Below are 10287 nucleotides of genomic sequence, written 5' to 3'. Positions count from 1 at the left end.
TAAGCTGGGATTCTGCTTGTCAACATCTCAATGGGTTCCTGTAAGGATTTCTGGAGCAGGGCTTGCAGTTTTGACCAGACCTCAGAAGAACAGCACTAAGAGAAGAATCTGCATTAAGAGCATCTGAAAAAAAAAAGATAATGATGGAGAAAAGATTTGTGAGTGCCCTAAACCTGACAGAAACTGATAAAAACCCAAAGGCCTTAGAAATATACACAGTGGCTCAAATATCCAGAGATCACTCTTTTAAAAAATTGAACTATGTTTGTGTTACCCTCTAGACTGTTACTGACTGTGATCTTTAAATGACTCTTCTCTTTGTTTCTTAAAATATAAAAAAAAAAAGTCTTTCATCATTATAGACAATTCATGAAAGATCTCTGTTCCTACAGTAAGGATCTAATTTGCTTGAGAAACACTTAGGTAGGAAAGCGGGTCTGAATTCCCCCTCATCCTAGTCATAATCTTCCTCGTAGATTGTAATTTGACATTGTTTTGTACTTATAAGGAATTGTTACACTAATCATATGTTTGCCAAATTGGCCATCACATAATCCACCTACCACTGACCAACTACAGAAGAAAAATTAAACAAACGCTTTTTGCTGTTGTTATGCTTTTCTCTCCCCAGGGCTTGGAGCTTCTGAAGCCAGAAGGGCACTTGGATTCCACACACGGCTCTGGAAGTTGCATTCTTTGCCTCCACAGAATGCCACACCGCTTTAGGCAGTCCAAAATAGCTATTGCAAACAATGGCGATGGCTGCCTACACGTTTTCAAACACAGTAGTTTAGTGGCTAAGGCCATGATGGAAACTATATTTGTCTCTGTGTGTGTCTGTGTGTGTCTGTGCGTGTCTATAGATGTGCCCTTCAGCCTCCAGTGGTTTTGATCGATTTGGGGGAATCCAATCCATGTCTGGGGTACCATTTTGAGTTACAGGGCATTTCAAAAAATGCATAACACATATGCCAACAGATATACATATGTGCATGTGTATATGTTTTTAGTTTAAGTGTAAGTATGTATATATATGTGTGTGTGTGTGTGTGTGTGTGTGTGTGTGTGTGTGTGTGTGTGTATGTTTTTATTCGTAGTTTAGCTGATTTTCAGTCTTGTCCATCTCTTTGTGACCCCATTTGGGTTTTGGGGTTGGTTTTTTTTTGAAAAGATACTGAAATGGTTTAGAATCAATACCCAGTATCAATTCTAAGAAGGTAAGGGTGAAAATGATTCCCATTAGGCCCCTCACTCAGGAATGGAATTGCTTCCTTAGTTCAGAGCATCCCTTTCTTATACAAGAAGTCCACAAAACATGGCGTCCTCCATTGGCTGCAGTTTTTTTTAGCTGCCCGAGCGTGAGGCTGGTGCTGGCAAATGGGGGAGATAAATAACTCTTTAGGATCATAGGAGCCAGCGATGCCAAGGGCCTTATGACTCATCCACCGCCCTCATTTTACAAATGAAGTCCAGGGAGGCGACTTGTTCTGGGTCACATAACTGGGAAGTGGTATTGTCAGAATGAAAACAAGACCTTCTGATTCCAAATCCAGTGTTCCTTCAACTACGTCTCGGGGTTACACCTCAAAGGCCCCTGCAGATGCCCTGTTTTGGAGGAGCAGCTGACAGTACACTCTGCCCAGAGCACCTGAAGCCTGAGAAATTTGGATCAAACATTGGAGCCATTTCTTAAGCCCTGGCTGAGTAATGCGAGGACTCAGCATGTGCGGCCATGGTGCTCTCTGTGGTTTTGTGATGTTTATTGTACTATGATGGACTTGTAGAAGAAGCTGCCACGTTTCCTAGGGGGCCCACCCCAAGGTAAGATAGCTGACATTAAGGAAATCCAACAGCAACAGAATGGCCTGCCAGGAGGCCTGAGCTCTACCACGGAGACCCTGGGTTTAGTTTCAGTGTCATGTCAAACCAAAATCTCACCCACCCTCATTCCAGTCTTGGAGGTCTTCAGGGAACCTTGTATTAGGACTGAATCTGGAGCAAAACCAATGCAGTAAGGGGAGAATACCTGCCTAGGGATGCTATGGTCTGGACCCTGATGGCCTGAACACAAGAAGTATTAAATACTAGGCAGCCATTCTCTAGTAGGAACAGCATCTTTTCTATGCAGAACTAGGCTAGCTTTTCCATACAAGGCAAAGAAACCCTCAACCAAAATTTAAGTGGTCCAGGGGGCTAAGCAAAATATAAATGCTGAGTTCAGGAGGAGCCAGAGTCTTCTCAGGCTTGATGTAGGTTTCTTTCCTTTTTTATTTTTTAACAGCCCTTACCTTCTGTCTTAGAATTAATACTAAGTATTAGCTCCAAGGCAGAAGAGTGGCAAGGGCTAGGCAATGGGGGTTAAATGACTTCCTCAGGATCACACAGCTAGGAAGTATCTGAGGCCAGGTTTGAAACTAGGTTCTCCCACCTTCAAGTCTGGCTCTCAGTTCACTAGGGAAGCAAGATCAAGAACACCATGATCTGTGGTGGAGCCACTAGTGTTTCTTCTTGCATGGGGGACTCCGGTGGATCCCTGGTCTGCCTGAAAAATGGTGCCCAGACCTTGGTTGGTATCACATGTGCATTTTAAAATGGCTCTAAGTCCTGGGAGACTACATCTCCCAGGACTCTCTGCCATACCTTCCTCAGACATATCTCACTTCCTTTGTGGGAGGTATCTAAGGAAAGTATAAGAAGAAGACAGAGGGAGAGTTTTGGCTCCTTTTCCCCCTAGAGTGCTTCTCTCCCCTCCTCCCCTCTAGGAAGGAGGAGCCCTTCTGGAGAGCCTAATTTCCCTAGCTTTCCCTAACCTTTCTTTACTACCTAAATAAAACTCAATTAAGTACCCCCAGAGACTAGCCTGACTTTTTTCTACCTTAAGATCCTAGCCTACCCTCTGAAGGGCTCGGGTCAATTTCCCACCTAACTACCTTACCTACCTTCCTTTCCTTCCTATTCCCTACCTTCCTTTTTCCTTCCTCCCATCCATCCTCATCCTCCATCATCCTCCCTTTTTCACCAGACACAAGATGAGGAAACTAAGTCATTCAGAGGTGAACTTCCCCAGATCATACAACTAGGTAGTATCTGGAATCACATTTGGACTCAGAATTTCCTGACTCTAGACCCAATCTTTTATCATGCTTTTTTTCCCCCTGCACAGAGACATTAACTGAAGGTGGGGAAAGGAAATCGTTAGAATAAGATGTTTTGTTCTACTCTGAGCAGCTCAATTGTTGGCCAGGGTTTCTGTGATCCAGAGGAGGAACTCTGTGACCTACAAAAACATAAACAGTGGAACAGGTACTACTTCTCTAGGAGATAATATCAACCAAGGTCCAGGCACCATTTTTCAGGCAGACTAGGGATCCATGAGAGTCAACCATGCAGGAAGAGACACCACTAGCTCCAGCCCAGATCATGGTGTCCTTGATCTTGCTTCCTCCGAATTACTTGCACTCATTGTTGGACATCAGGAGTAGAGATGCTTGCCAGAGCTTGTTTGCAACTGAGGGCTTATACTTGGTCTTTCTCCAGCCAGTAGTGTCATAGGTGGTGCCTACAGAAAACAGGGGACATGTCTCCAGGACTTGAGCAGTTGTAGCCAGCTTCAGCAGGGTGGTGCCATTACCAATGGTCATCATGTTAAATTTTTTGTTCTTGAAGACATGGGCTATATGCAGAGCCTGGACATTATCCTCATCAGAGTTAGATTAAAGTCTCCAGCAACTACCATGTCAGTCGATTTGACTGCAATAAGCAGCTTAGTTCTCACTGAGAACACCCAGCTGCCTCAGAAGAGAGGGAGAAACTTTTGAAGGTGAGACTGCCCCCTTTCCATCTTCCAGTCTGTCCCAAGTTCAGTCTGTTTTGATGATAAAACCAGGGATTTCCTGTTGTCTTCTAATTCTCAGCTACTCCTGAGCCTGGGAGTCTCCATAAAGGTACCAAAGGCAGACCTGAGCACATTCCAACAGCCAGCACTGACTTGGATGGTAGATGGTCAACTCTCCTGGTTGTTTTTTTTCTCCAAGCTTCTTCTTGCCATCCTCAGAATCTAAACCTAGGATCCGTGGTCACATTCCCAGCAGGTCCTTCTTGAGTTTGGGTTAGGTCCACTATCCAGTGCTTTATGAACATCCTCTTTAGGAAGAGGTGTGTGTGTGTGTGTGTGTGTGTGTGTGTGTGTGTGTGTGTGTGTGTGTGTGTAGATAGAGACAGACAGATCGATAAATTAGATAGATAGATAGATAGATAGATAGATAGATAGATAGATAGATAGACGGACAGACAGGATAGATGGAGATGGGTGGAAGAAGAGAAAGAGAGAGAGACAGAGAGAGAGAGAGATTTTTAGGGATGGTGGGAGGGAGAAATGCTAAAAAGGTTACAACCTTCTAAGAGCATTCCATTTATCTTCTGCAGAGAAAGAACACTCAAACTAAGCACTTTCATTTATGTTCTAGGGTTCTTCTCCTTACAGTTCTAGAAATGATTAGAAATAAAAGTAAAAAAATGAATAAAAAAGAAAATCACCCAAAAAAATTTGAACAGAGATAGCCCATGTGACCTTGGACGAGTCATTTTAACCTCTCTGGGCCTCAGTTTCCTCATCTGCAAAATGAGGAGATTAGACTAGATGATTCCTGAGGGTACTACCAGCTCTAAAATTATCTCCCTGATCCTCTCATGGGTCTTGTTCTCAGTCATATCATTGTAGCAAATCTCCTTACTGGAGAAATGGGTAATTTCAAGGAGACAACAGAAAAGGAGATTTCTAAGTTTTTCATATCATTCCAGCCCAAGAGAAAGTCAGCTTAGATTTTTTTTTTCAAACTATTTTCATGAAGATAACCTGTGTGCCTGTGGATTTAATGATCTTTCATGAAAGAATTTTTTTTCAAAATCTGTACCTAATCTGTAATACTATTACTATAACTATAATAAAGATTGCATTTAGTAGGCCATTATTAAACAGCTTCAGGCTCCAGGATCCATATTCCACTTCTATACATTCTGCAAAAGCATCTAGGGAGGTATGTAAAGGAGAGGAGGAACATTATTTCCTATGAAGAACAGGTAGCTACAAAGCTCTCTTTTTTTTTTTTTTTAAATTTTTTTTAAACCCTTGTACTTTGGTGTATTGTCTCATAGGTGGAAGATTGGTAAGGGTGGGCAATGGGGGTCAAGTGACTTGCCCAGGGTCACACAGCTGGGAAGTGTCTGAGGCCGGGTTTGAACCCAGGACCTCCAGTCTCTAGGCCTGACTCTCACTCCACTGAGCTACCCAGCTGCCCCAAAGCTCTCTTCTTATAAAAGAGATGGTGACATTTGGCTTCAGCTATTTTCATTCTCTACTGAACAGTGGTGTAACACCCTTCACGATGCTATCAATCCTGTCACAGTTCAGTCCAAGGAGACATTCTGACCTATGTAATAGAGAAGGATTAAAGTTTGCTTTGTAGAGACAGGAGAGAATGTCTCTGATCTTGATAAACACATTACTCTCCTCCTGTTCAAAAATGTTCAGTTGACTATTCATTGACTAAACTCTTTATCCAACCCCATTTATGAAAATTGTGTCTTATTCTGGTCCCCCTTAATACCCCCTTCTAGTGAGTATCATAAGTAAATTTGTAAGTAGCTGTCATAAAGAGGCAATAGAAGGAAGGAAGATTGCCAGGGGAAGTCTAGAAGTCACTTACAAACCTTCCCAAAGATCAAAGGGGCATAATTTATATATTGTATCATATATTAACCCCAAATTACATTTTGGTAATAAGTGCTGAATCAGAGAAAGTGATCTAGGTGCTGCTGTCAGGGCCTTTTGGTCCTAAGATATATAAATCTCAGACAAGTTCTAGAAGACCAGCTGAATACCAAATGGTGCTGAGAACTCTGAGTTGAGGTGGGTGTGTTAACTTTAGTGTTTTACTGACTACTTTGAAGTGATTTGGATATGTTAATGAACTAAGCCTAAAGTGGCACAGATAAGAATTAGATTATCCCCCACAAAACCCTATAAAAATGAGACCTCAAACTCCTTTCCTTCCTCCCTCCAGCACTCATCCATCTCCATCAACTCCATACCATGGTGATATGAACTATAAATATTCTCTGCCTCTCCCCCTCCCATCTTCTTTCTCAAACTTCCTTCCCTCTTTCACTGTCCCATCTGCTGTCCCCATTAATTTGCATCTGTACCCTTTTCACTGCTTGCCTCTTTCTATGCTGTTCTTAAAAACTTATTAAAGTGTGATTATAAAGTCGTTTCCACCTGCCATCATGGTTTTTTCTAGAGAGTACTCAAAGAACTGGGCATGCCTTACCCATTTTAATAATTTTATGAATTAAATATTGGTTCAAGCATTATTATCCCCACTTTATAGATGAAGAAAATGAAGTTTAGAGATGTTTAGCAAACTAGCTATGGTTTCAGAGTTAGTATGTGTCAACAGCAAAATTTAAACTACACAAATCTATCTAGTCCAACCTGTCCCTGAAATAAGGGTTCCCAATAACTGGTTATTCAGCTTTCATATAAAGATTTCTAAGTAAATAAAGCAAAATTCTCTATGCCCTAAGGCAGAACAATCCCTTTTTTGGCAGCTCTGTTAAAAAGTTGTTTTCTTTATATGGAGCTGACCTCTATGTCTATCTGTCTCTCTATCTATCTGTCTGTCTCTCTGTCTCTGTGTCTCTGTCTCTCTCCCACAGAGCTAAGGCCAAAGGGAACAAGTCTTGTCTCTCTCTTCCTCCAGGTAGCCAGATATTTAAATACTTGAAGACAAACTGTCATGTTAAAATTCCTCAGGAGACTGTAAGCTTCATGCGAGCATAGACAATATCTTATACTTCTTCTATTCCCCCCAAGTATTTAACACATTCCTAGGGACACAGTAAGTCTTTAGTAAATATTAGCCAAATTAAATGAATGAATAGATTAATGGATTACTGAGTGGAAGGAGGGAAGGAAGCAAAGATGCAGAGTCTGAAACTAGTTTGAGGTTTAGGTCCTCTGATCTTTGTTCCAACATTTCCTGACCATCAGTTGTAGGATCCAAGTCAATGGCAGTCAGTCAGTATAGGTCCAGAGATATAACAAAATATTGCAATTGTAGGCATTGCCATGCCTTAGTAGGTCCTTTACAGGACTACACACACAAGAGCCATATCAAGAATGGGGAAAACAGGACTTCATTCCAAGGTGCCAGGGAAGTATCCTAGGTGCCCAGGGAAAAACATTTTCTCCACAGGAGGGCATATTTTCTACCTACGGTGACCACCATCTCTATAGGTTATCTCTTGGTTTGCAGAACCCCCAGCTACCTCCATGAAGTGGAAGAATCACCATAGTGCCAGCTCTTTCACAGGACCCCTTTCCCCACAAATCCCACAAAGGGCAAATGCCAGATCACCCCATACTCCTGACTGCACTCACTGTCAGACTATCTTTTGCAGTGCTGATGCTACTTGCCCCTTTGCTGCTCTTCAGTTATTTTTCAGGCATACCTGAACTTTTCAGGATTCCATTTGGTGTTTTCTTGACAAAGATAATGGAGTGGTTGGTTATTTCCTTCTCCAGCTCATTTTACAAATGAGGAAACTGAAGCAAACAGGGTGAAGAAATTTGCCCAGGGTCACATATCTAGTTTCTGGAGGCATATTTAAATGCATAAAGATGAGTCTTCCTGATTTCATTCACTGTGCAACCCAATTCCCCTTGCTATTTGTCTCAGTCCAGCTCCAATGGGTTTGTCCCAAGTTTAAAAAATTCTTTGTTCCCAATCTAGCACATGTCCTCAGTTGCCTGAAACGTTCCAGAACAAGATGACAAAGTTCTCAGGCTAGGCACTCCTAGAATAAGCCCCATGCTGGTGTCTTTACAACAAAGCTTTGTTCCTCACAGGGCCTTCAGGAGCCCTAGGAGTCCATCTGGTCTAGACCAGGGGTCTGTGGACTTGGTTTTGTTTTATTTTTTCCTCTATTTCAATAACTGTATTTTGATATAGTTGGTTTCCTTTGTACTCCTACATATTTTATTTGAGCATTTAAAAAAAAAACAATTCTGAGGAGTCATTGGCTTCCACAGACTATCCAAGACACAAAAATAGGTGTTTCTGCTCTGGGCCTTAGGGCAAAAGGACTGAAAAGTTACTCTCTTCCTCCTCAGAGATTTTACTCCATCTGTTGTGACTTATTCAAATTTTACCTTAGGGGAATTCATGCTTAGAGGACTCTGGAGCTCTGATAGCCTAGAAAACCCATTGCCACTTAAAATAGGCCACTTGCTGAGGCAAATGGGTACATTAAAACTGATACTGTTTTTAGTGATAAAAAGCACTGGTTCAAATAACTCAAAATGAAAACATAGAAATCCTTCCCCAAAGTGATGTTTCCATAAGTGCCTTTAGCCTGCCAACACTCTTGTCAGCTCTAATCCTTGACTTAAAGATGACCGCCCCTCAAGATAGAAGATGACAGAAATTTCTAATGCTTCAGAGAGCAAAACTACCATTTCACCAGTAAAGAAGTCTCCAAGCCAAGAGGGAGATTGATCTGGAAGTTTGCTGTCCTTTCTCTACCTTCTCCAATGAAGGCTCAACAAACCTAAGGGATTTAATTTGAATAACAACTGAGGCACCACAAGCTTCACAAGGTATTTCTAATCATTGACTGCTCTTAGGTTTGTATTTTAGCCTCTTTGGTGTTTGTTGCATGTTTAAAAGATGCTTCGAAAGACACTACAGCAATTTTTGTTACCCAAACTACTGTTAGTTAAACCGGGCAATTATCCAGCACGTTCATTTTTTTATTTGTCATTTATCTCTGCCACTGGTACATGTGTGGAGGAAGTTGGTCTCCTTGGAACATTGCTGGTTTGTTATAGGTTTCTTCATTTCCCTGGTTAGATTGAATTCCTAGGCTGCATCCCAATGAGTAGTCGAGAGTGCCTGGGGATCCCTTGGATCTTTAGCAAGGAAAAGGTGGAATGAAGAGTTTCAAATCATAAGTCTGATATTGGCCAAGAGTGTTCTCCAAACTTCCCTGACCTGATTAGGTTGAGATAATGGGTCTTGTGTTCTAGATCAAACCTCCTGTGTGTCAAGAGCTCAAAGGTTCAGAGAACATAGTATAGTGGAAAGATAACTGGTTCTAGAGTCAAAAGATTTAGGTTCAAATTCTACCTCAAGATGTTTACTACTTCACTTCTCTTAACCTCAATTTTTTTTATCTGTAAAATGAAAAGAATATACTAAATGGCCTCTTAAAATACCTTTTTCCCCTGGGCCTAGTCCTTTATCTTTATTTTTTTAAACCCTTAACTTCCACCTTGGAGTCAATGTATTGGCTCTAAGGCAGAAGCATGATAAGAGTAGGCAATGGGGGTCAAATGACTTGCCCAGGGTCACACAGCTGGGAAGTATCTGAGGCCAGATATGAACCTAGGACTCCCATCTCTAGGCCTGGCTCTCAATACCTACCTAGCTGTCCCCTGTTCCTTTATCTTAAAAAGGAATGTGTTGTTTCAGAAGGCTTCTGAGAATCTGTCTAGTTAGAACTAAAATGCTTCTATTTCTAAATCTCTGATCCTACAACACCTTTGAAGAACGATCAATAATAAATATTAGAGTTAATAAACACTAAATGCCTACTATGTGCCAGGCACCATACTAAGCACAGGGAATACAATATAAAAAAGAATGATCATTCTTGCCCTCAAGAAGATTGCTGTCTATGGGGGGAAGACAACACACAAAAGAAATTTGAAAAGTAGGGATGGGGAGGACGTCCAAAAAGTCAGTTGGGAAGCAAGGAGCTGTTGATCCTCTTCCTTCTCATGAAATAGAAGAGATTATGACTCTACTTTCCAATTAGAGGGACAAAGGGTACTGAGGGGATGCGAGTAACAAGGTTAAGTGGATCTTGCAGGATGTTGAGATTTCCCAATGATGAATTTACTGGGGACGTGGTGGAAAAGCCAAAAGAGATGGAAGTGAATATCATCACCTTGATGTCCCAGCCTCTTCCACTTCCTGGCCATTCCCAAACCATGTGGCATGCATTCTGGCCATCCCTCTTCCCACCATAACCTAAACTCTGCTCTTGGCACCTAAACTCTGAGGGGATGTTGAAGACACAAACTTCAATGCTGTAGTCTGATTCTATCCAGCAGAGGGCACTAATAACTCAGAACTACCTCTGCTGAGACTTCCCCAAAGGGCCCCACTTCTCCTTATTTAACCTCTGCCAACTGGAGTCTCATAGTTGTGTAGCAGGTGAGGA

At 41.8% G+C, this 10287-nt stretch overlaps 1 pseudogene; it reads right to left on the bottom strand.

The window, feature by feature from the left end:
- Positions 1-3229: 3229 nt before the first annotated feature.
- Positions 3230-10076, bottom strand: LOC123251687 (annotated as a pseudogene).
- Between the last annotated feature and the right edge of the window lie 211 nt (positions 10077-10287).

The sequence above is a fragment of the Gracilinanus agilis genome, chromosome 1 (genome assembly GCF_016433145.1).
Source record: "Gracilinanus agilis isolate LMUSP501 chromosome 1, AgileGrace, whole genome shotgun sequence".
Taxonomy (NCBI): domain Eukaryota; kingdom Metazoa; phylum Chordata; class Mammalia; order Didelphimorphia; family Didelphidae; genus Gracilinanus; species Gracilinanus agilis.
This window is presented reverse-complemented; position numbering and strand designations above follow the sequence as displayed.